The sequence below is a fragment of the Eubalaena glacialis genome, chromosome 3 (assembly GCF_028564815.1).
Source record: "Eubalaena glacialis isolate mEubGla1 chromosome 3, mEubGla1.1.hap2.+ XY, whole genome shotgun sequence".
NCBI classification, from domain to species: Eukaryota; Metazoa; Chordata; class Mammalia; order Artiodactyla; family Balaenidae; genus Eubalaena; species Eubalaena glacialis.
In genome coordinates, this window is record NC_083718.1 from 71,731,252 (window position 1) to 71,757,659 (window position 26,408).

Consider the following 26,408-nt stretch of genomic DNA (forward strand, 5'->3'; position numbering starts at 1 on the left):
AATTCAACCAAAGTGGTGATGCTAATCACTTTGTCCACATGGTATTAAGTGGCACCGTGGGAAGATAATATTAGGATTCACTAGGTCTTGGGCGCTGTGGATGACCTGGGTGTAGTGGAAAACAGTGGGATTTCTGAATTCTAGGTTTTCACATAAAACCACCAAAAAAATGGTCAGAACTAAAAAAATGAATTCAGTAAAACTGCAGGATCATTTGCGATTCTATACACTAATAATGAACTATCAGAAAGAGGAATTAAGAAAACAATTCCATTTATAATTTCATCCCCCAAGAAACTCGGAATAAATTTAACCAAGGACTTGAAAGACCTGCACACTGAAAACTAAGACATTGATGAAAGAAACTGAACAGACACAAATCAATGGAAAGGTATCCCATGCGCATGGCTGAAAATATTGTGAAAATGTCCATGCTACCCAAAGCAATGTACACATACACGCAACCACTACCAAAATGTCAATGACATTTCATAGAAACAAAACAAACAATCTTAACATTTGTGTGGAGCCACAAAGGACCCAGAAGAGCCAAAGCGACCCTGAGGAAGGAGAACGGTCTGGAGGCATCTCGCTCCCTGATTTCACACTACATTACGAAGCTACAGTCTCAAAAAAGTGTGGAATTGGCACAAAAACAGGCACACAGACCAGAGGAACACAGCAGAGAGTCCAGGAATAAACCTACAGGTATGTGGTCAGTTAATTCACAAGAAAGGAACCAAGAACATACACAAGGGAAAGGACAGTCCCCTCAATAAATGGTGCTGGGAAAACCAGACGCCACACGCCAAAGAACAACACTGCACTCTGTCTACACCATACACAAAAGCGGCCCAAAACCCAGTTTTCCACATCAAGCCCTTCCTCTCCTGGCTCCTCTGAAGACAGACACCCTCAGCGGTCAGCCACACACAGGAACCTTCTCCCTACTTTTCCTCACCTTTTCCCCCAGCGGCATCACCTCCCGGCAGGTCCTGAGGAGACCAGGCTCCTGTCAGAGAGAAATGGACCCCACGATGTCCCAAAGCTGAAGCCCCAGTGGGTCCTGAGGAGACTCGGCTTCCGTTAGTGTGGACTCGACCCCGGGTTGTCCCGAAGCCCGGCCGTCACCATGGACTCAGCCTCACGTGTTCCAGAAGCCAAAGCCCCAGGGGGTCCTGAGGAGACAGGGCTCCCATCGGCTGCGCGGGGAGCCAAGTCCGCAGGCAGAATGCGCGTTCCCGCCAAGGGTCAGGGAGGCGGGCTCACGTTCCCTGCCAGCCAATGGAAACGTGCAGACCAAGCCACCTCCCAGTTCAGTGGAGGTCCCGCCGTTTAACGGCATTTGGGCTGCATCCGCTAAACTGTGAAAATTCAAACTGAAATACAGTCAAGTATCCCATGACTTCTCCAAAATAGTTAAGGACCAATTAACTGGAAACTGTATGAAATGAAATGACTGTAGACACAAACTTTAAAACTTATGCCAAACTCACTCAAATTTATTAACAAACATTTAAAATGTGAAACTATAAAAATTACAGAAATAAACATAGAAAATCTATATGAACTTGGGTTTGGTCTGGAGATCATGAGCTTTGAGTTTTAACACACAACACAAATGTCAATGCACAAAAGAAAAAAGTAATCTTATGGACTTTATGAAATTAAAAATTTCTACTCTCAAAGACCTTATTCAGAAAATCAAGAGACAAGCCACAAACTGGGAGAAAAATATTTGCAAAACTTGTATCTGATAAAGGTTTTGGACTCAAAATAGACAAAGACCTCTAAAACAACCCCATAAAAATTGGGTTAGGATCTGAACAGACACCCAGCCAAAAAAGATCTACAGATAGTAAAAGTCATACAAAAACATGGTCAACATCATACACCATTAGGGAATTACAAATTAAAATCATGAGCTACCACAGCACACCTATTAGGACTGAGGCAGGAGATAGATGGGCTCCAGGATAGACATTTACAACTGGCCTCCTGTTCACACTTCCTGGGGTGAGAAGAAGATGGGCTCCAGGCCGGACATTCATTACCAGCCCCCTGTTTACATTTCCTGAAGTAAGAGACAAACGGGCTCCAGGACTACATGTTTATGACTGGACTCCTGTCTATATTTTGAGATCTGCACCTCGATACAAAAACCAGCAACAGAAACAGGGTAAGTAACTGGACATTGGACATTGGACATTTTTATGGCAAGGACAGAGTGGGACTAAACCCTGTTAAAAGATCAAGAGGTCATACATTTCCCATCCTTGGGGCAAGGGAGACATTGCGCATGTGCAGAAAGCCTCCTTGGGGGTCAGGAAGGAAGGGGCACCACCCCAAAATAGGTGATGCTAAGGCCGTCCCATAGGTCTCTGGGCTGTAATCCATCTTGGAAAAAAGTTGCACACGCATGTTGGGGAGGGTCCTAGGGCAGGGCAGGTGCGGAAAAAGAAACCAGATAATTGGCCAGAGGTAAACAGAGACCCGGAAGAACTGCCCTATATAAGTGACTTAACTGCCTCTTTACTGCGCTCCTTCTCATGGGGGGATGCCCACACCCTTTCTCTCCGGGTGTGCATCTCTGCCTTACTTCTGTCTTAACTAAACAAACTGTTTCTCTGTGTGCTCTCCCACTTGTTGTGCTATGTCTCTAATAATAAACTTTGTACCTGTTTTTACAGTTTTGCCTCTGTAAGAAATGCATTTTTCACTGGGGGCAAGAGCCAGGGGGTGTGGTGGCTAGCATTCCTAGTTTTCATCCAGGCTACCCAGGTTCAATTCCTGGGCAGGGAATTAAGATCTCACTTCACACCACCACTCACTGCTACCTCTCCAAAATCAGGACTGGCAAACTCAAAATAATGACAATACCAATTGCTAGAGGGTGAGGAACAACAGGAACTCTCTCTGCTTACTGGTGGGATGCATGTACAGCCACTTTGTAAGACAGTTTGTCACTTCTTTCCAAAGCTAAACAAGTTTCACTTTGGGATCCAACAATCGTGCTTTCAGTATTTAGGCAACTGCGTTGAAAATCTATGTCCAAATGCAAACAAAGATGCAATTATGCACAGCAGCTGTACTCATAAATGGCTAAAAACCTGAGGAAATCAGAATGTCCTTCAATAGATGAATGCATAAGCAAACTGGGGTACATCCATGTCAAGGTAAGTAGAATATGCCACCCCAAAGTATGCCTCTTTGGCATAAGGATTATTTCAGTTTGCTTAAAAAAAAAAAAAAGGAATCTCAGAAAACTGAGTAGAGATTTCCCTTTTGTGAAGGACATTTACAATAGAGAAGTTTCCATTTATAAGGATATGTCCCTCTTTGCACCAGAAAGAAGGATAATGAAATCTCAAGTAACTGTTATCAGTGAAGAAGTCCTGACTTAAATGTGCAAACAATCATACGTTTGTTTACTGTGCTTTGCATGATAACCTGCCATAACTGGCTTCCCCCTTTCCCCAACACCTTTCTTCTGTTTTTAGCTGAAGATGGTATTTAAGGTGATGGCTTTGGTCATTTCAGGGAGTGAGTCAGTTTTCCTTGGTATCTCCCCTGTATACAGGGGGTATACATGTTATTAAACTTCTGTTTTTCTCCGGGTAATCTTTCTTTTATTATTGGGGGGTGGGGGGTGGTCTCAACCAAGAACCTAGAAAAGTAGAGGGAAAATTGTTTTTCCTCCCATACATGTGCAATGGAATACTACTCAGCAGTAGAAAGGAATGCACCAGCAACCTATGGAAAGACGTGGATAAATCTTCAGTACATACTGCTAAATGAAAGAACCCAGTCTGAGGAGGCTGCACCCAGTATGACCCCATTTATGACATTCTAGGAAAGGCAAAGCTACATAGATGATAAGCAGATCCTGGGGCGGGGGGTTTGAAGTATTCCATGTGATACTCTAGGATGGATACCTGTCACTATGCATTTGTCTAAGCCCATAGATTTGTATAGCCCAAGGGGTCAATCATAATCTATTCAAATTTAGTTATTTAGAATGTAGGAGTGTCGCAGGATGGAATACATAATGTGCCAGAATGTAACTGCATTAGAAATGTATTGGACTTCCCTGGTAGCACAGTGGTTAAGCATCCGCCTGCCAATGCAGGGAACATGGTTCGATCCCTGGTCCGGGAAGATCCCACATGCCGCGGAGCAACTAAGCCCCTGCGCCACAGCTACTGAAGCCCGCTCACCTAGAGCCCGTGCTCCGCAACAGGAGAAGCCACCGCAATGAGAAGCCCATGCACCGCAACGAAGAGTAGCCCCCGCTCACCACAACTAGAGAAAGCCTGTGTGCAGCAACAAAGACCCAACGCAGCCAAAATAAATAAATAAAATAAATTTATAAAAAAAAAAAAAAAAAAAAAAAAAAAAAAAGAAATGTATGGAAGGGGCTTCTCTGGTGGCTCAGTGGTTAAGAATCCACCTGCCAATGCAGGGGACACGGTTCGAGCCCTGGTCCAGGAAGATCCCACATGCTCCAGAGCAACAAAGCCCGTGCGCCATAACTACTGGGCCTGCGTACCACAACTACTGAAGCCCACGAGCCTAGAGCCCGTGCTCTGCAACACGAGAAGCCACCACAATGAGAAGCCCACGCACCACAATGAAGAGTAGCCCCCGCTCGCCACAACTAGAGAAAGCCCGTGCACAGCAACGAAGACCCAATGCAACCCCTGCCCCCAAAAGAAAGAAAAGTATGGAACAAACTCACAGTAGGGGGAGGGGATAGGGCAAAAGGTGCTGACCTAAGTAACCTTTAAAAATGAACAGAATCTGTAGACTAAATGTAAAGTTGACCATACATAAAGAATGGGCTTTATTTTATGAAGTTTTTTCCAGGGTGTAGTAGCTAACAATTCTGAAACCTCTGCACATGTAACCTGGAAAGGAGCAATGCATAGATAAATGGCAGATGGTGGGAGCCAGGCTCCTTGGTGTGGGAGTGGGAAGTTACAAGTAAGCAAGGGGAGAGCCTCTGCCCTCTTAATCCTGGATCTGGGCTTCCTGGGAGGATGCTGACTGGCCGGGGGAAACGCACAGATCTTCACGCTGGGAAGACCCTGCAGACATAAGAACTTCACACCCCATCTTTCCACCCATACCTGCTGGAAACACTTAGTCCTTCATAATCAGTCAACTGTAGCTTTTAAGACATCCTCACCCCTAGGCAGATAACGGAGCATAAGGGTCTTGCTTACCCCTAAGCTGTCCCAGAATCCAGGCCCTGGGGGTGGAGCCAGATTGGGGGTTCCTGGGCCTCTGACCAGCAGGTGAGAGGAAGGAGGAAGACCAGTCCTGAGGACAGAGGTTCTCTGAAGTCTGTGAGCCCTGGTGCCCTGATGGGATTCATTCCCTGTGGGGACATGAGTGGGGCCTGCAGTGGTTCTGTGTTCCACCTGGACCCTTTGATGAAGCCAAGGCAGCACTGGGCTCAGAAGTCTCCTGGCAGTGACTCAAACTCTGACACAGTGGTTTTACAAAGGAACAAGAGAATGAAGCTGAGTCCCTGATGGCCACTGCTTTCTGGCTCTGAGGTGTTTCCATCAGGACCGCCGTCACCTGCACGTAGTCTGCTGTGACCTACCTGCCCCCATTGGCCTTTCCTCTCCCTCCCTGCGATGATTCCAGTGACATTTCCAGTCTGGACCCCTCTCCCAGGCCAGACGCCTCTGTCCAGCCACTGCATCCCCATCTCACCTTGGGGGTTAACAGGCCCCCTCAGAGGACTGTGATCCTGCAGCTCCCCACAGCCAGGAGCAGCCCCACCTTCCCAGGTTGCCAAGCCCAGGCACCAGGTGTAACCGAACAGGACCCTATGGAGCCTTCCCAGGACAGACCCCTCCCCCATATCCTCTGCTGTAGCTCCTCTCTGAAGTACCTGGATAACAGTATCTGATGTACGCTTCCTGAGTTGTTTTACAGATGTTAAAACTACCACCAAGTGGAAGAAATTAACTACTTGATGATCATGAACAAGTAGCCCCAGAGCTTCTGGTGCCTAAGAATTTACAATGTTAACTGCCCTGTTACCTCACCATCAGCCAGAGGGTTGTGCACCAGCTGATCACATACCCTGTGATCTCCCTCCTTAAGGTGGCCTTTAAAATGCTTTGCTGAAATCCCTCAGGGAGTTCTGGGTTTTAGAGCACAAGCCTCCTGTCCTCCATGTATCGGCACTTTTACAATTAAAGCTCTACTTTCCGTCACCACAACCGGTGTCAGTAGATTGGCTTTACTGCACTTGGGCAAGCGGACCCAAGTTTGGTTCGGTAACACTGGGGCCTCCCAGCCTCTCACTTTCCTTGTGCCCCAGTGACTGTCAGCTCCTCCTCCAGAGTCTGTGGCCAGTCCCCACACTAATTCACCTCTACACCCACAGCCCAGGCCCAAGCCCAATCCCTCCATTAGGCCCTGACAAAGCTCGCTTCCCCCAAAGTGCATCTCACATCCCACCCCAAAGAGTGGTCTTTCTGAAGCATGAATGAGACTTTGACTTTCTCCCACCTGTACACCCCCGCAAAGTTTCCCCACTTTTGCTGGGGTGTCTGGTGGGAGAGGCGTCCATCATGGCCCTGAGAGTCCCTGGCATCCCCACTAGGCTGCTGGCTCCTGGGTCCCCTGACAATGAGCATCTCAGCAGGCCAGGCGACATGGCACAAAACCCCAGAACTGCTCACCTCAGGACGGGGCTAGCAATGCACTGCCACTGCCTGATCAAAGAGAGCAGAGAAGGGTTCCCCAGCCGGGACACAAACTCTGCCCAGACTCTCCCTGAGCCATCGCATGATCCCCGTGGGACTTGAGGGAAGCAGGGACTGAGGCACATATTGGTTCCTAAGCAGGATGGTGTGGGCTCAGCCATGTCCCCCACAAATTCACATGTTGAATCCCTAACCCCCAGGACCCCAGGATGTGGCTGTATTTGGGGATGGGGTTTTTAAAGAGGCGATCAAGGTAAAAATGAGGTCACTAGGGTGGATCCTAATCCAATAGAACTGATGTCCTACAAGAAGAGATTAGGACACAGATAGGCACGGGGGAGACCATGTGAGGACATGGGGAGAAGATGGCTGTCTACGTGCCAAGGAGAGAAGCCTGAGAAGAAACACCTTGATCTCAGACAGCATCCAGGACTGGGAGATGTCTGTTGTTTAAGCTGTCCTGTCTGTAGTATTAGTTACGGCAGCCCTGGATAGACTCACACACAGGATAACTCAGGGCTCAGACTGGACAGAGCTCACTCTCCATTCCCCTGTACATGAGTTACAGGAGCCTCAGGAACTGAGAAGGGGGTCCCGGAGGGGAGGCACAAGATAGAAGATGTTAGGCATTAACACGACTGCATTCATGTTAAACGTGCCTGAACTACATTCACACGAGATGGTTTTGTCCTGTATGTACATTGGCACCTTTAGTCTGGACTGTGGATCTCTGGCTTCACCACCTCCACTGACAGCATTAGATTCACCTGCTGTGGACCGTCTCCTTTAGGATTTCCAGAACCACAAAGCATCAAAGCTTCACAGGACCCAGAGTCTGTGCACTAGCATCCGGGTGACCCTCACAGGAGAGCCGCCCAGCTACCCATCAGAACCCATTTCCCTTTTTCCTGTTTATGTCTACCCTGTAACCCCCAGACTTCCCACCCCTTGCAGCTGGGACACAGTGTCTTCTGTTACCAAGGGGAAGGGGGGGAGGTGGTGAGGGGCTTGGCCAGCCTGCATCCTAGGACAGAGGGAATGATGCCCCCGTGGTCACCCCACCCTGCTGGTTAGAGCCCTCACCTGGAATCAGGGAGGAGAAACAAGGGGAACAGGGCCTGGGCCCCGACACCCACCTTCCCTGGACTTTCACAAGAAGGGGGACAGAGACATCTTCAGCTTTGGCCCATTTTTGGGAGACACTTCATTCCAGCAACAAACCTTTGCTCTAAAAGCCAAGGTGCTTTGCAAACCCCTCCCCAGCTGTCACACAAAGTCAGGTTTAATCTCATCACACTTTTTGAAAACCCCAGCTCATGCTGAGACCACCACTTAGGTGATGGTGCTTCAGAGCAGCCCCTTTAAAAGATCCCTGGAGTTCAGCTCTCCCAGCCCTGCCTTCAGTTTAAGAGAGAAGTTTCTTTGACAACCTTGAAAAACCTGCTCAGTTTCCTTGACAACCAAGCTTTGCAATCTCTCAAACTCTTCTCCTTCAAACATTCCTATTCTAGGCTTGCTGCACCTAAAGTGACAGTGCTGTCATCACGTACCAGAAAGCGATTCCTCCAAGCCCGTAGTTATTGGTTACATGATGCTATTGATGAGGAAATCCCAGAAGAGCCAGCTTTGCAACATAACCACTTCTGGACTTGGCACTGTGCCCCTTTCCACGGACAGAGTGGAGTGGCTGCTTCTACGGGCCCCATGGTGGAAGAGCTCACTTTCTGATGAAGCCAGGCCTTGATCCTTTCCAGGTGATTCTAGAGTCCTCATCATCACCAGACCCCCACCCACATGGCTGTAGTCTGTGCCAATCTGTTTGACATCTTGGTAATCTCCTAAAATGAGGGTTATTTTATACACAGATAATGGGTTGAATGGTGACCCCAAAAGATGTGTCTCCCCAGAACATGTGAACAGGACCATATCTGGGAAAAGGGTCTTCATATATGTAGTTAAGGATCTCAAGGTAAGGTCATGTTGGGTTAGGGTGGCCCCCCATCCAATGACAGCGTCCTTGTAAGAGACAAAAGAGGAGAGATCCAGACACAGGAGAAGCCACGTGAAGACAGATGCAGAGATGGGAGGGATACAGCCAAAAGCCTGGGGATGCATGGAGCCCCCAGAATCTGGACAAGGCAGCAAGAACCCTATCCTGGAGCCTCTGGAGGGACTTCAGTCCTACAACACCTTGATCTCAGATGTCTGATCTCCAGGACTGGGGGAGGATGAATTCCTGTTGTTTTAAACCACTCAGCTTGTGGTCATTTGTTAGAGAAGCCACAGAACAGTCACACAGACCCTGCTCTGTAGGATCCTGAAAATGCGGGTCTCACTAAAGGCAGACAGAGGCTGGATTATGGAACCCTTAAAGTCAGCATTGGGCCCCCAGAAATCCTAAAGCAGTGGCTGGACACCAGAGTGTTGAGGGGTCAAGACGGAAGCCCTAAGGGTGCTGTCTTCACGCGGCCTCCCCAGGTTCTTACACCTGTACATGTGGGGGGTAAGTATTTCAATCCTGATTCAGGACCTTTAACATTACCATCCACACTGCTAATTAAGAACTCACCAGTGGAGATTGGTTCAAGATGGCGGAGTAGAAGGACGTGCGCTCACTCCCTCTTGTGAGAGCACCAGAATCACAACTAACTGCTGAACAATCATTGAAAGGACGACAGTGGAACTCACCAAAAAAATACCCCACATCCAAAGACAAAGGAGAAGCCACAATGAGATAGTAGGAGGGGCTCAATCACAATCAAATCAAATCCCATAAGTGCTGGGTGGGTGACTCACAAACTGAACACTTACACCACCGAAGTCCACCCACTGGAGTGAAGGTTCTGAGCCCTACATCAGGCTTCGCAACCTGGGGTTCCGGCAACAGAAGGAGGAATTCCTAGAGAATCAGACTTAGAAGGCTAGCGGGATTTGATTGCAGGACTTTGACAGGACTGGGGGAAACAGAGACTCCACTCTTGGAGGGCACACACAAAGTAGTGTGCACATCGGGACCCAGGGGAAGGAGCAGTGACCCCATAGGAGACTGAACCAGACCTACCTGCTAGTGTTAGAGGGTCTCCTGGAGAGGCGGGGGGTGGCTGTGGTTCACCGTGGGGACAAGGACACTGGCAGCAGAAGTTCTGGGAAGTACCCCTTGGAGTGGGCCCTCCCAGTGTCTGCCATTAGCCCCACCAAAGAGCCAGGTAGGCTCCAGTGCTGGGTCACCTCAGGCCAAACAACCAACAGGGAGGGAACCCAGCCCCACGCATCAGCAGACAAGCAGAATAAGTTTTATTGAGCTCTGCCCACCAGAGCAACACCCAGCTCTACCCACCACCAGTCCCTCCCATCAGGAAGCTTGCACAAGCCCCTTAGATAGCCTCATCCACCAGAGGGCAGACAGCAGAAGAAAGAAGAACTACAATTCTGCAGCCTGTGGAAGAAAAACCACATTCACAGAAAGATAGACAAAATGAGAAGGCAGAGGACTTTGTACCAGATGAAGGAACAAGATAAAACCCCAGAAAAACAACTAAATGAGGTAGAGATAGGCAACCTTCCAGAAAAAGAATTCAGAATAATGATAGTGAAGATGATCCAGGACTTTGGAAAAAGAATGGAGGCAAAGATCGAGAAGATGCAAGAAATGTTTAACAAAGACCTAGAAGAATTAAAGAACAAACACCTAGAAGAATTAAAGAACAAACAAACAGAGATGAACAATACAATAACTGAAATGAAAAAAACACTAGAAGGAATCAATAGCAGAATAACTGAGGCAGAAGAACGGATAAGTGACCTGGAAGACAGAATGGTGGAATTCACTGCTGCAGAACAGAATAAAGAGAAAAGAATGAAAAGAAATGAAGACAGCGTAAGAGACCTCTGGGGCAACATTATATGCAACAACATTCGCATTATAGGGGTCCCAGAAGGATAAGAGAGAGAGAAAGGACCCGAAAAAATACTTAAAGTGATTATAGTTGGAAACTTACCTAACATGGGAAAGGAAACAGCCACCCAAGTCCAGCAAGCACAGAGAGTCCCAGGCAGGATAAACCCAAGGAGAAACATGCCGAGACACATAGTAATCAAATTGACAAAAATTAAAGACAAAGAAAAATTATTGAAAGCAACAAGGGAAAAATGACAAATAACATACAAGGGAACTCCCATAAGGTTAACAGCTGATTTCTCAGCAGAAACTCTACAAGCCAGAAGGGACTGGCATGATATATTTAAAGTCATGAAAGGGAAGAACCTACAACCAAGAGTACTCTACCCAGCAAGGATCTCAGTCAGATTCGATGGAGAAATCAAAATTTTACAGATAAGCAAAAGCTAAGAAAATTCAGCACCACCAAACCAGCTCTACAACAAATGCTAAAGGAACTTCTCTAAGTGGGAAACACAAGAGAAGAAAAGGACCTACAAAAACAAAGCCATAACAATTAAGAAAATGGTAATAGGAACATACATATCGATAATTACCTTAAACGTGAATGGATTAAATGCTCCAACCAAAAGACACAGGCTCACTGAATGGATACAAAAACAAGACCCATATATATGCTGTCTACAAAAGACCCAATTCAGACATAGGGACACATACAGACTGAAAGTGAGGGGATGGAAAGAGATATTCCATGCAAATGGAAATCAAAAGAAAGCTGGAGTAGCAACACTCATATCTGAAAAAATAGACTTTAAAATAAAGAATGTTACAAGAGACAAGGAAGGACACTACATAATGATCAAGGGATCAATCCAAGAAGATATAACAATTACAAATATATATGCACCCAACATAGGAGCACCTCAATACATAAGGCAACTGCTAACAGCTATAAAAGAGGAAATCGAGAGTAACACAATAATAGCAGGGGACTTTAACAACTCACTTACACCAATGGAGATCATCGAGACAGAAAATTAAAAACAAAACACAAGCTTTAAGTGACACAATAGACCAGATAGATTTAATTGATATTTATAGGACATTCCATCCCAAAACAGCAGATTACACTTTCTTCTCAAGTGCACACGGAACATTCTCCAGGATAGATCATATCTTGGGTCACAAATCAAGCCTCAGTAAATTTAAAAAATTGAAATCATATCAAGCATCTGTTCTGACCACAACACTATGAGATTAGAAATCAATTATAGGGAAAAACACGTAAAAAACACAAACACATGGAGGCTAAACAATACGTTACTAAATAACCAAGAGATCACTGAAGAAATCAAAGAGGAAATCAAAAAATACCTAGAGACAAATGACAACAAAAACATGATGATCCAAAACCTACGGGATGCAGCAAAGGCAGTTCTAAGAAGGAAATTTATAGCAATACAAGCCTACATCAAGAAACAAGGAAAATCTCAGATAAACAATCTAACCTTACACCTAAAGGAACTAGAGAAAGAAGAAGAAAACCCAAAGTTAGTAGAAGGAAAGAAATCATACAGATCAGAGCAGAAATAAATGAAACAGAAACAAAGAAAACAATAGCAAATGTCAATAAAACTAAAAGCTGGTTCTTTGAGAAGATAAACAAAACTCATAAACCTTCAGCCAGACTGATCAAGAAAAAGACGGAGAGGACTCAAATCAATAAAATTAGACATGAAAAAGGAGAAGTTACAACAGACACCACAGAAATACAAAGCATCCGAAGAGACTACTATAAGCAACTCTATGCCAATAAAATGGACAACCTGGAAGAAATGGACAAATTCGTAGAAAGCTATAACCTTCCAAGACTGAACCAGGAAGAAATAGAAAATATGAACAGACCAATCACAAGTAAAGAAATTGAAACTGTGATTAAAAATCTTCCAACAAACAAAAGTCCAGGACCAGATGGCTTCACAGGTGAATTCTATCAAACATTTAGAGAAGCGCTAACACCCATCTTTCTCAAACTCTTCCAAAAAACTGCAGGGGAAGGAACACTCCCAAACTCATTCCATGAGGCCACCATCACCCCGATACCAAAACCAGACAAAGACACTGCAAAAAAAGAAAATTACAGACCAATATCACTGATGAATAGAGATATAAAAATCCTCAACAAAATACTAGCAAACGGAATCCAACAACACATTAAAAGGATCATACACCATGATCAAGTGGGGTTTATCCCAGAGATGCAAGGATTCTTCAATATACACAACTCAAACAATGTGATACATCATATTAACAAATTGTAGACTAAAAACCGTATGATCCTCTCAATAGATGCAGGAACAGCTTTTAACAAAATTCAACACCCATTTATGATAAAGAAAGTGGGCATAGAGGAAACCTACCTCAACATAATAAAGGCCAGATATGACAAACCCACAGCAAACATCATTCTCAATGGTGAAAAACTGAAAGTATTTCCTCTAAGATCAGGAACAAGACAAGGATGTCCACTCTTGCCACTATTATTCAACATAGTTTCGGAAGTCCTAGCCACAGCAATCAGAGAAGAAAAAGAAGTAAAAGGAATACAGATTAGAAAAGAAGAAGTAAAACTGTCACTGTTTGCAGATGACATGATACTATACATACAGAATCCTAAAGATGCCACCAGAAAACTACTAGAGCTAATCAATGAATTTGGTAAAGTAGCAGGATACAAAATTAATGCAAAGAAATCTCTTGCATTCCTATACACTAACAATGAAAGATCGGAAAGAGAAATTAAAGAAACAGTCCCATTCACCATTGCAACAAAAAGAATAAAATACCTAGGAATAAACCTACCTAAGGTGGTAAAAGACCTGTACTCAGAAAACTATAAGATACTGATGAAAGAAATCAAAGATAATATAAACAGATAGAGAGATATACTATGTTCTTGGATTAGAGGAACCAATATTGTGAAAATGATTATACTACCCAAAGCAATCTACAGATTCAATGCAATCCCTATCAAATTACCAGTGGCATTTTTTACAAAACTAGAACAAAAAAGCTTAACATTTGTATGGAGACACAAAAGACCCAGAATAGCTAAAGCAGTCTTGAGGGAAAGAAACGGAGCTGGAGGAATCAGACTCCCTGACTTAAGACTATACTACAAAGCTACAGTAATAAAGACAATATGGTACTGGCAAATAAACAGAAATGTAGATCAATGGAACAGGATAGAAAGCCCAGAGATAAACCCACATACCTAGGTCAACTAATCTATGACAAAGGAGGCAAGGATATACAATGGAGAAAAGACAGTCTCTTCAATAAGTGGTGTTGAGAAAACTGGACAGCTACATTTAAAAGAATGAAATTAGAACACTCTGTAACACCATACATAAAAATAAACTCAAAAGGGATTAGAGACCTAAATGTAAGACCGGACACTATAAAACTCTTAGAGGAAAACATAGGAAGAATATTCTTTGACATAAATCACAGCAAGGTCTTTTTTGATCCACCTCCTAGAGTAATGGAATAAAAACCAAAAATAAACAAATGGGACCTAATGAAACTTAAAAGTTTTTGCAAAGCAAAGCAAACTACAAACAAGACGAAAAGACAACCCTCAGAATGGGAGAAAATATTTGCAAATGAATCAACGGACAAAGGATTAATCTTCAAAATATATAAACAGCTCATGTAGCTCAATATTAAGAAAACAAACAACCCAATCCAAAAACGGGCAGAAGACCTAAATAGACATTTCTCCAAAAAAGACATACAGGTGGCGAAGAAGCACATGAAAAACTGCTCAACATCACTAATTATTAGAGAAATGCAAATCAAAACTACAATGAGGTATCACCTCACACCAGTTAGAATGGGTATCATCAGAAAATCTACAAACAATGAATGCTGTAGGGTGTGGAGAAAAGGGAACCCTCTTGCACTGTTGGTGGGAATGTAAATTGATACATTCAATTTGTATGAACGTATCAAGTCACTATGGAGAACAGCATGGAGGTTCCTTAAAAAACTAAAAATAGAATTACGATATGATCCAGCAATCCCACTACTGGGAATATACCCAGAGAAAACCATAATTCAAAAAGACACACGCACCCCAATGTTCACTGCAGCACTATTTACAATAGCTATGTCATGGAAGCAACCTAAATGCCCATCGACAGATGAATGGATAAAGAAAATGTGGTACATATATACAATGGAATATTACTCAGCCATAAAAAGGAATGAAATTGGGTCATTTGTAGACATGTGGATGGATTTAGAGACTGTCATACAGAGTGAACTAAGTCAGAAAGAGAAAAAAAATATTGTATATTAACGCATATATGTGGAACCTAGAAAAATGGTACAGATGAACCAGTTTGCAGGGCAGAAACAGAGACACAGATGTAGAGAACAAACGTATGGACACCAAGGGGGGAAAATGGCGGGGGGCAGGTGGGATGAACTGGGAGATTGGGATTGACATATATACACTCATATGTATAAAATAGATAACACATAAGAACCTGCTGTATAAAAAAATAAATTAAATTAAATTAAAAAATTAAAAAAATAATTAAAATTGAAAAGAATTTTAAAAAATTTCTTCCCTTCCCATAGACCTATTTATATGAATGAATTATTTCCATGCTTATATCTATAAATACAAAAAAGAGGAATAAAACCTACCTTGAACCAAAAAAAGAAATAAAAAACAGAACCTACCAGTTATACAGACAAAAACCTATCAGGACACTTGCTCCAGTGGTAAACAATTCTGAAGTTGGTCAGAGGTGGGGAATCATCTCACATGCAGGCAGCAGACCCCCCCCCAAGGAGCGTCCTCATTGCAAAGCTGGTGGACTGTGAGGATGCGTCTCTGGGTAAACGTGAGCTGACCCCCAGGCCAGCTGCTCCTGAATTTTTTCCACCCTTCCCAGGTAAAACACCTGAATATGTACAAAGACTTTAAAGCCTAGAGGAAAGGGCTTGGAGTCACACCAGCGACAGCACGCAGGCTCGAGATGGTGCCTGAAGGGCAGCCAGGATGGTCTTGGCCCCGGGCACTCTTCTGGAAGCTTTCCATTTCCCTACCTGAGTTACCCCTCCTGTTCTGGCCCCCACTACTTTTTTCCTTCCTCACCTCTGCCCGGGGAGAAATTCCAAAGGCAGGTATTGGTGACACATCCTCCTCTTTAGCAGGTGGCAGCTTGGCAACTCCTGCAGAAAGTCCAGCAGAGCCCCACTCACACCGGGCCACCCACAAAGCCATGGCCCCTCACTCTCTCCCACCAGCCCAGCCCCGAGACTGCTGATGGGGCAGAGAATATGGCGTCAGGCACAGCTGCAGGGGATCTTGCTGCCTGGAGGGGGTGTTTATATTGACCTCAACCCAGGCACGTTAATTCAGTGGCCTCATTGAAGAAAGCGCAGACTACTCGTCAGAGGATCTTGGCTGGCAGAAACCGTCATCCTAAGGTGGCCGAACAAATGTGGGGCCGGGGTAAAACCGGCCACCCTAGCGTCTCTGGGCATCTCTTTCCTGGTCCCTTAAAGGTCATTAGAATCTATTAACCTTCAAATGCTGGTGCTCAGGCAGACGAGCAGTGAGGGAGGAGCCCTGGGGACGATCAAACTCACCTGGAGGCTGCTGGGGAGAAATTCTGCCCCTCCCACCGGGTATGAGCACACCCAAATCAGCACGAAGCAGTTACAGAAGAGGGGTCTGCACCCTCAGCCCCCCACGAATGAGGAATGGGACAAAAGGCAGAGGAGGGGTTTGTCACTGGCAAAACCCATTAAAAATTCCTGGGAGATAAAAATAGAATCTGGGCAATAAAATAAAGTCTAACCTTTTTTTCCTTTGTGCTTTGTCTAATTTCACTTGATCCTAGGGTTCCTCATGCAGAGGCCTCACAGCCGGCACTTCAGACCCGATTTCCTAGTCCAAAATGCCTGGGCCGACACCTCAGCTCGCGGGGGCCCGTGCAGAGCAGACTCCGCGACACAGAGCCTGAGCTCCAGCCAACCCGGCCCTCGAGAGCTCCGCCCCCTCCCACCCGCTGACACTGACGGGATCCCTATACAGCAGCCCGGCCCACAGCCCGCGGGGGAGCGCACGCTCTCAGCTCTCCATTCTCTGATCAAAATATAAAGTTTTCCTTTGCTTCTGAACAAAACTCAGTCTCGTTCTGTTGGCTCCAATGAAACTGGGCAGAGGGACCCTTGTTGGGACCCATTCTGGAGGATCAGTGACAGAATTTGAGAACATTGTAACTTCAATGAACAGATGTGTGAACCAAACTGTAATTAACCTAGAGCAGTGTATAAGGCTCATTTAAAAGAAGAAGTTTCTAACACTTCCATTTGATATTTCCATCACTTTATTATAAGCAAGTTCAGTGAAGGGTTTTTGTCTTATTTGTCAGGTCAAGTTTAGAGAAACTAGTGATTTTTTTCCAAGGATGTACATCTAATAATCTGGGCTGAAGCTTCAATCTTCTTTTGAATAATTTTCCATTGAAAATGATACCCCTCTTTCAGCCCCCCCATTTCTGAGGAATATAAAATCTTATAACTTATTGTTACCAAACGGGAAAGGTGGGGGGAGGGATAAATTAAGAGTTTGGGATTAACATATACACACTGCTATGTATAAAATAGGTAATAAACAAGGACCTACTGGATAGCACAGGGAACTACACACAATATTTTGTAATAACCTATAAGAGGAAAGAATCTGAAAAAGAATAGATATCTATATGTACATCATCTATAAACGCCAGATAAAACGGAACCTAAGGGAGGCTGATGATGACTGCTTCTGACATTCAAGACTTCAATCATCTAAAGCTTGGACACTGCCTACTGCCCAAGGCCCTTCGTGAACATGCATGTACCCGTAGCTTAAAACTTCCCCAGTTTTAGGGTTCGGGGAGACACAGTTTGGAAAGATCCCTGGTGTTCTCCTTACTTGGAGGGGACCCTTCCTACACCTAAAACATGCCTGTGACACCCAGAGGATGGTACACCATCTGATCGGGAAGAGTTTGGAAAAGGCACCTCATCTCCTCATCTCCTGGGGGTTGGGTTCCCCCCACAGCCTCTTTCCTAAAAATCTCCCCACTTGGGGAAGTCAGCACCTTCAACATCCTGTTTCACACAGTTTGGAAGTTGTCTGGAGGATGAAGCGGAAGGGGGGGAACCAATGAGAGACAAGCCCTAGGTGTTGGACAGGCACATGCCATGCTAATTTCCAATCAGGAAGAGGAACTGACCAAAGGCTCACCTTACCCTTGGAACCAGAATAGGGCTTGAAGCAATCCTACTGTTTTGTGGCCAGTTCTCAAAAATACAAGTTGAAAAATGGAGCTCATGGGCACTGCAATTCACAAACCTGCAGGGTTGTAAATGATACCTATCATCGAAAAATGTCTTGAGGTAAGTCATCGAAAAGGACTTGTAATCAAGGCACAATTGCAGGAAAGGGATTTCAAGAGGTAGAATGGACTCATCATTAAAGCACATGAAAAGTGGCTGAACTTCGCCAATGATGCAGTTGGCCAAAAAGGGCATAGGCGTTTTTCCTGAATATATTCAGGACAAACGCATACGCCCTTTTTGGCCAACCAAACAAGCGGGCAATGCAAATCAACACTACAAAGAGGTATCACTTCGCATCATTCAGAAGGGCCATCCTCACAAAGTGTAAAAACCAGAAATGCAGGACAGGGGGTGGAGAAAAGGGAGCCCTGTTACGCTGATGGCGGGAATGTAAATTGCCAAGGTTATTCTGGAGAAGTGTATTGTGTTTCCTTAAAAATCTAAAAAACAGAGCTACAGAGCATACGGCACTTCCACTCATGGGCATATTTCTTGGGAAAACAAAAATCGACAGGACACAGGCACCCCAACCTTTAGTGCTGCTCTGTTTACAAGAGCCTCGACTGACATACAACATAAGTGACCTTGGATGGAAAAAATGGATTAAGAAGATGTGGTACTTAGGTAAAATGGAATATTACTCAGCCATGACATGAATGAAAGAAGGCCAGTTGCAGCAACTCGGGTGGACTTAGGTACGATCATTCTAAGTGACATAAGTCAGACAGTAAAAGAGACTTATCATAAGATATCACTTATAGGTGAAATCTAAAAATGGCTACACATGAACTAAATGACAAAACAGAAACAGAGTCACACATTTAGAAAACACACTTATGGCTGCAAAATGGGAAAGGTGGGGTGGTGTGAGGCATAAACCAGGAGGTTGAAATTAGCATAGATACCGTTCCATAGACCAAATAGGTAATCGACAAGACCTACTCTATAGCTCAAAGCACTTTAGTCAGCACACTCTAGTCACTGGAAGAGAATATAGAAGACTGGTAAGACTCTGAAAAGGAATTTATTGATGTCTCTCTGTAAGTGAATCAAGTGGATGTACAGAAGGAAGAAACACAGCATTGAAAATCAGCTATACCCCATTATAAAAATAAATTAGAAAAGAAAAAAGAGAAACAAAGACAGTGAGAGGGAGAGAAATTCTTACAAAATTCATTCAGGGGCTGTGATGCAACCTGGATTGACCACGTCTAGACCCACAGAAGAAACCTCCAGAACAAAGGTTCAAGGATAGTGTCTCCAGCATGTTAGAAAGCTTGCAAGAAAGGCAGTGTGGCTGGAGCACAGTGAGTAAAGGAGAGAACAGTGAATGGAGAAGTGACTTCTTCACTTGTTTCCTTCTAGAGTTTAACAATAAGTTATTTGATCAGACTTTTCTTTTTAAAAAATCACTTCCTCGAATAACAATAGCCAAATAAATATAGGAATTGTTTTGATATTTCTTATTCTTCATAATAATGCTAATGGTGAATTGCATTTATATTATTAAATATATTATTCCATGATAAATGGACCTCATTGGGAGTTATAAAAGGTCAATGGACAGGACCCAATTTATATATTCTGCCTTAAGTGAGAGAGTCACTTCAGTTTTAAGGACACACATAGACTGAAAGTGAAGGGATGGAAAAAGGCATTCCATGCAAACGGAAACCAAAAGAAAGCTGAGGTAATATATAATACAAGGTAGACTTTAAGACAAAGATTGTAATAAGAGACAAAGAAGGTCATTATATAATGATAAAGCAGTCAATCCAACAAGAGAATGTAACATTTGTAAATATTTATGCACTCCAAAAAGGAGCACCTAAATATATAATATTAATGACACAAAAGGGAAAAAAAGACAGCAATAACAGTAATAGTAAGGGACTTCAACACCCCACTTTCGTCAATGGATAGATATAGACTATCAAACAGAAGATCAACAAGGAAACATTAGACTTAAAAAATATGTTAGACCAGATGGACTTAACATACGTTTACACAACATTCCATTCAAAAGCAATAGAATACACATACTTCTCATTTACACATGGAACATTCTCCAGTATAGTTCATGTATTAGACCACAAAACACATCTTAAATTTAAGACGACTGAAATCATATCAAGTATCGTTTCCAACAACAGTGGTGTGAAACTAGAAATCAATTACAAGAAGAAAACTGGAAAATTCACAAATATGTGGAGATTAAATAGCATGCTACTGAACAACCAGTGGGTTGAAAAGAAATTAAAAAAATATCCTGAGACAAATGAAAATGGAAATACAATATACTAAAACTTATTGGATACAGTAGTAGCAGTTTTAAGAGGGAAATTCATAAGGATAAACCCCTACATGAAGAAAAAAGAAAATATCAAACAACCTAACTTTGTATCTCAAGGAACTAGAAAAAGTAGAAAATAAGACAGAAGTTAGTAGAAGGAAAAAAGTAACGAAGGTCAGAGTAGAAATAAATGAAATCGAGACTAAAAAGACAACAGAAAAGATCAGTGAAACTGAGAGCTGGTTCTTTGATAAGATAAACAAAATAGATCATTAGCCAGACTCATTAAGAAAAGAAGAGAGAGGACTCAAATAAATAAAATCAGAAATGAAAGAGGAGATGTTACAATTGATACCTCAGAAATACAAAGGATCACAAGAGACTACTATGAAAATTATATGCTAACAAATTGGACTATCTACAAGAAATGGATAAATTCCTAGAAACATAGAACGTACCAAGACTGAATCATGAATTAACAGAAAATCTGAACAGACCAATTATTAGTAAGGAGATTGAATCAATAATCAAACCTGGGCTTCCCTGGTGGCGCAGTGGTTGAGAATCTGCCTGCCAATGCAGGGGACATGGGTTCGAGCCCTGGTCTGGGAAGATCCCACATGCTGCGGAGCAACTAAGCCCGTGAGCCACAACTACTGAGCCTGCGCGTCTGGAGCCTGTGCCCCGCAACAAGAGAGGCCACAACAGTGAAAGGCCCACGCACCGTGATGAAGAGTGGCCCCTGCTTGCCACAACTGGAGAAAGCCCTCGCACAGAAACGAAGACCCAACACAGCCAAAATTAAAAAATAAATAAATTAAAACAAAAAAAAACAAAAACCAAAAAACATGTAGGGAAAAAACCAAGTCAGCCACAACATTAAAAAAAAAATCAAACCTACCAACAAACAGAAGTCCTCACCCAGGTGGCTTCACTGGTGAATTCTACCAAACATTTAAAGAAAAATTAATACCAATCTTTCTCAAACTCTTCCAAAAAAGAGAACAGGAGGCAACACTTCCAAACTCATTCTATGATACCACCATTACCCTGATACCAAAACCAGACAAGGACACTACAAGGAAAGAAATTTACAGGCCAATATCCCTGATGAAGATGGATGCAAAAATTCTGAACAAAATATTAGCAAACTAAGTCAACAATACATTAAAAAGACCATACACCATGATCAAGTGGGATTTATTCCAGGGATTCAAGGATGGTTCACTATCTGAAAATCAATGTTATAAACCACATTAACAAAATGAAGGATAAGAACCATATGATCATTTTAATAGATGCAGAAAAAGTATTTGACAAAATTCAACATTTATTTATGAAAAAACTCTCAAAAAGGTGGGTATAGAGGGAACATGCGTTAACGTAATAAAGGCCATATGTGACAAGCCTGCAGCTAATATCATATTCAACAGTGAAAAACATAAAGTTTTTTCTCTAAGAAAAGGAATAAGACAAGGATGCCCACTCTTGTCACATTTATTCAGTATAGGCTTGGAAGGAAGGAAAGAAGAAGTAAAACTGGTTCTATTTGCAGATGACATGACATTATATATAGAAAACCTTAAAGATTCCACCAAAAAAAGTTAGAACTAATCAATGAATTCAGTAAGTTGCAGGATACCAAATCAATACATAAAAATCAGTTGCATTAATAACTAATTTTCTTGTCAACTGCATTATTATGAACTTTCATCAAATCTTTAACCGTGGTCATTTTTAAGTCTTTTGTCATTTACAGACAGTTCTGGGTGTACTCTGATGCTTTTGTAAATATGTTCCTATAAAAGGGTTTCATCTTCAGGAAATTCATGGAAAAGACTCTGACAAGTACAGGTTTCTGGTACCTGACTGTACTGCTGAACTGAATGAATAAGCATTTTCAGAACTCTAATGAAAAACTGATGAGCTCATAAAAGTGCTAACAAAAGATCAAGATGAAAAAAAAAAAATTAATTACATGGGACTGAGTGAACTGATGAGGATGAGTATAATTTTTGTGACTTTCTGTTTGAATTTAAAAAAAGAAAAAATCCCACAAGAACTCAGAGGCGAAGAATATACAAATCAATTTGCACTGCAAAGTAAAGGAGCTGTTGCAGTGGAGGATTACTGGACTGAATGTCAATATTATGACATAGTATGAGTGTGTTTCATGTTTGGTAATTGCAATCATTGTTGCTTTTGTTGTGGTCATCCATGTACAATGCTTGGTGTCAGTCTATTTATCTCTTGTAAAAATAAAATACAGTGTGTGTGAGAAAAAAAAATCAGTTGCATTTTTATACACTAATAACAAGTTATTATGAAGAGAAATTAAGAAAACAATCCATTGACAATTACATCAAAACGAATAAAATAGCTAGGAATAAACTTAACCAATGAGGTGAAAGATCGGTACACTGAAACCTATAAAACACTGATGAAAGAAATAGAAGACACTAACAAATGGAAAAATATTCCAGGTTCATGGATTGGAAGAATTGATATTAAAATGTCCATACTATCCAAATCAATCTACAGATTCAAGGCAATTCCTATCAAAATACCAATGGCATTTTTCACAGAACTAGAATAAATAATCCTAAAATTTATATAAAACCACAAAAGACCTGGAATAGCCAAAGCAATCTTAAGAAAGAAGAACAAAGCTGGAGGCAACATGCTTCTTGTTTTCAAACCGTATTACAAAGCTACAGTAATTGAAACAGTATGGTACTGGCACAAAAATGGAAACATAGGTCAATGGAACAGAATCAAAAGCCCAAAAGTAAACTCTCCTATGTATGGTCAATTAATTTACAACAAAGGAGACAAGAATATACAATGGAGAATGGATAATCTCTTCAATAAATTGTGTTGGTAAAACTAGACAGCCACATGCAAGAGAATGAAGCCCTATCTTACACCATACACAAAAATTAACCCAAAATAGATTAAAGACTTGAACAGAAGACCTGAAACCTTAAAACTCCTAGAAGAACACATAGGAGGTAAGCTCCTTGACATCAGTTGTGGCAATGACTTTTTGGATTTGACACTAAACAGAAAGGCAAAAAAGCAAAACTAAACAAGTAGGACTATATCAAACTAAAAGACTTCTGCACAGCAAAGGAAACCATCAACAAAATGAAAAGGCAACCTATGGAATGGGAGAAAATATTTGCAAATTATGTATCCGATAAGGGGTAAATATCTAAAAAGTATTTAAACTCATACAAATCAGCAGAAAAAGGAAGCAAGAAACAATCTAGTTTAAAAATGGGCAGAATATCTGAATAGAGATTTTTCCAAAGAAGACATACGGAAAGCCAACAGGCACATGAAAAGATGCTCAACATCACTAATCATCAGGGAAATGCAAATCAAAACCATAATGAGGTATCGCTTCATGCATGTTAGAATGGCTATTATCAAAAAGACAAGAAATAACAAGTGTTGGCAAGGATGTAGAGAAAAGGGAAACCTTGTACACTGTTGGTGGGAATGTAAATTGGTGCAGCCACTGTGGAAAACAGTATGGAGGCTCCTCAAAAAATAAAAATTAGAACTGCCATATGGTCTAGCAATTCCATTTCTGGGTACTTATCTAACAGAAACAGAATCACTGTCTCCAAAAGATACCTGCATCCCCACATAGATTGCAGCATTATTTCCAACAGCCAAGACATGGTAACAAACTAAGTGTCCATGGATGAATGAATGGATAAAGAAAATATAGTGTATATACACAATGAGATATTATTCAGCCATAAAAATGAAGGAAATCCTGCCATCTGTGGCAACATGGATGGATATGGAGGGTAAGTGAAATAAGACGGTCAGAGAAAGACAAATACTTATAATGTCACTTATATGTGGAATCTTAAAAAATAAGTTAAAATTAAAAAAAACAAACTCATGGATACAGAGAACAGATTTGTGATTACCAGAAGCAGGTGTGTGTGTGGGGTAGGGGTGTGTGTGGGAAAATGGGAGAAATGAGTCAAGGTGGTGCAAAGGTACAAACTTCCAGTTGTAAGATAAATAAGTCCTGGGAATGTAGTATACAGCATGGTGACTACAGTTAACAATACAGTGTTGTATATTTAAAAGTTGCTAAGAGAGTAGATCTTAAAAGTTCTCGTCACAAGGAAAAAAATTGTTATTATGTGCTGTAATGGATGTTAACTAAACTCATGGTAATCATTTTGCAATATAAACATGTATCAGATAATTATACTGTATGACTAAAACTAATACAATGTTATATGTCATTTATATCTCAATAAAAAAAAAATTCTGCATAGAGCCCAAATGGCCAGGTCTTTATACTGCCACTTTTCTCAGTCAGTAGAAGTGGGCTGCCCTGGGAAGGGCCTAACCTCCACATAGGTGGTTCTCTGCAGCTGAGACAGAAGGAGCTGATAGCTAGAGGCTGTCTGCAGACCACATCTGAAAGGTACACTCAAATATCTACCACAGTAACGTATATATAAATGTTTCAGTACGGGGCACTTAGGATTAAGGCTGCTACCAGTAATACAAAAAAAAAAGAAAAAATTAATTTAGAAAAATCCAGTTTTAGAATAAACATTAAATAGGTAAACTACCAAGTTCTAAAAGTAAAGTTCAAGGCAATGAAAAACATTCAGAGACCTCATCCTACTACTCCCATTTTAGTATCTCCATTAATGTTGGCTAGTTCCAGAATTAGCTTAAGTTTTTCCAGTGGTTAGTGTCATCTCTTGGTATAGTACACAAGAGTTTTAAAACATTAGGTTTTCTTTATCATTTTAAGAAAATATCACTTGTCAAATTGGTATAAATTATAGGTGTATTGGCAACACATAATAATTAATTAAACCTCTTAAAGTTTGTTAAAATAGTTACAAAGGTAATGGGATATTTTTCTCTAAGCAATTTTAATCCAGTTAGAAGGTTTTGGGAGTGTCAAGGAATCTAAGACAGAAGGTTATACCACCACCTTGTGGTAAAATGACTGTAGAGCAAACAATTAAATTGTTCTGAAAAAATGCAAAAATGAAAATACCGATACCTAATACGGATACCTAATATCTAGGAGAAGAGAGATCTAAATACACAGAGCACTATAAATACTTTAGATTTAAAGGAAAATGTTCTGCTAGCTGTTGTCACTGGATTTCAGTACTTTGTTCATTTTTGAACTTCAGCAGTGTAAAGCTGGTGAGGCGAAATATTACATGCTTTTAAAAAAGTTGGGATCAGTTATGTTATAAGAGATTTTACTAACTCAATATTGCCATATAATATTTGAATTGTTAATAGTTTATATGCATCCCTAAAATACAAATTAGAATTTTCAGTACTTTTAAACTGATAAAGCATTTTATATCTGTTTTTACTACATTGTGTAGTATGAATTTCACTGGGATATTTCTGTAACAGAGCACAAAATACTTTCTTTACATATCACTTTTTTTTTTTACAATAAAATACAAAAGCATTCACCCCTTTTTTTGTTGTTGTTTTTAATTTATTTATTTATTTATTTTTGGCTGCAGTGGGCCTTCCTTGCTGCGTGGGCTTTCTCTAGTTGCGGTGAGCAGGCTTCTCATTGCAGTGGCCTCTCCCATTGTGGAGCACGGGCTCCAGGTGCACGGGCTTCAGTAGTTGTGGCACGTGGGCTCAGTAGTTGTGGCTCGCGGGCTCCACAGCGCAGGCTCAGTAGTCGTGGTGCACGGGCTTAGTTGCTCCGCGGCATGTGGGATCCCCCCAGACCAGGGCTCGAACCCGTGTCTCCTGCATTGGCAGGCGGATTCTTAACCACTGCGCCACCAGGGAAGTCCTGCATTCACCTCTTTATAATACATCACTTGCCCAAATCCTCAAAATCAGGGTGAAAATAGTATTGAAGACCTGAATGAAACATTATTGTAATTTTATAATCTTGATTTTAAAATCTTGAGGTAAAAGATGCAGTGCTGGAAATAGGTGATTTTAAGCATCTTTTAAGCAGAGCAGTTAAACTCAAAGACAACTATCAATCGATAGTTTTTAAACTTGTTTAACAGTAAGAATCATAAGGGACATTTGTTCA

The 26,408-nt window shown here is 42.0% G+C and overlaps 2 protein-coding genes across 3 annotated transcripts in view; one reads left to right on the forward strand and one right to left on the reverse strand.

Moving 5' to 3' along the window:
• Positions 1-16,610, forward strand: part of LOC133088013 (uncharacterized) — an 83,636-nt gene extending 67,026 nt beyond the window's left edge. The window contains exon 6 of the transcript XR_009700479.1: positions 16,548-16,610. The gene's annotated coding sequence lies outside the window, so the exon portion shown is untranslated. The remainder of the gene's footprint in view (positions 1-16,547) is intronic.
• Positions 16,611-25,840: 9,230 nt separating this feature from the next.
• Positions 25,841-26,408, reverse strand: part of LOC133088014 (uncharacterized) — a 45,258-nt gene continuing 44,690 nt past the window's right edge. For both annotated transcript variants that reach the window (XR_009700484.1, XR_009700480.1), the window contains one exon: positions 25,841-26,227. The gene's annotated coding sequence lies outside the window, so the exon portion shown is untranslated. The remainder of the gene's footprint in view (positions 26,228-26,408) is intronic.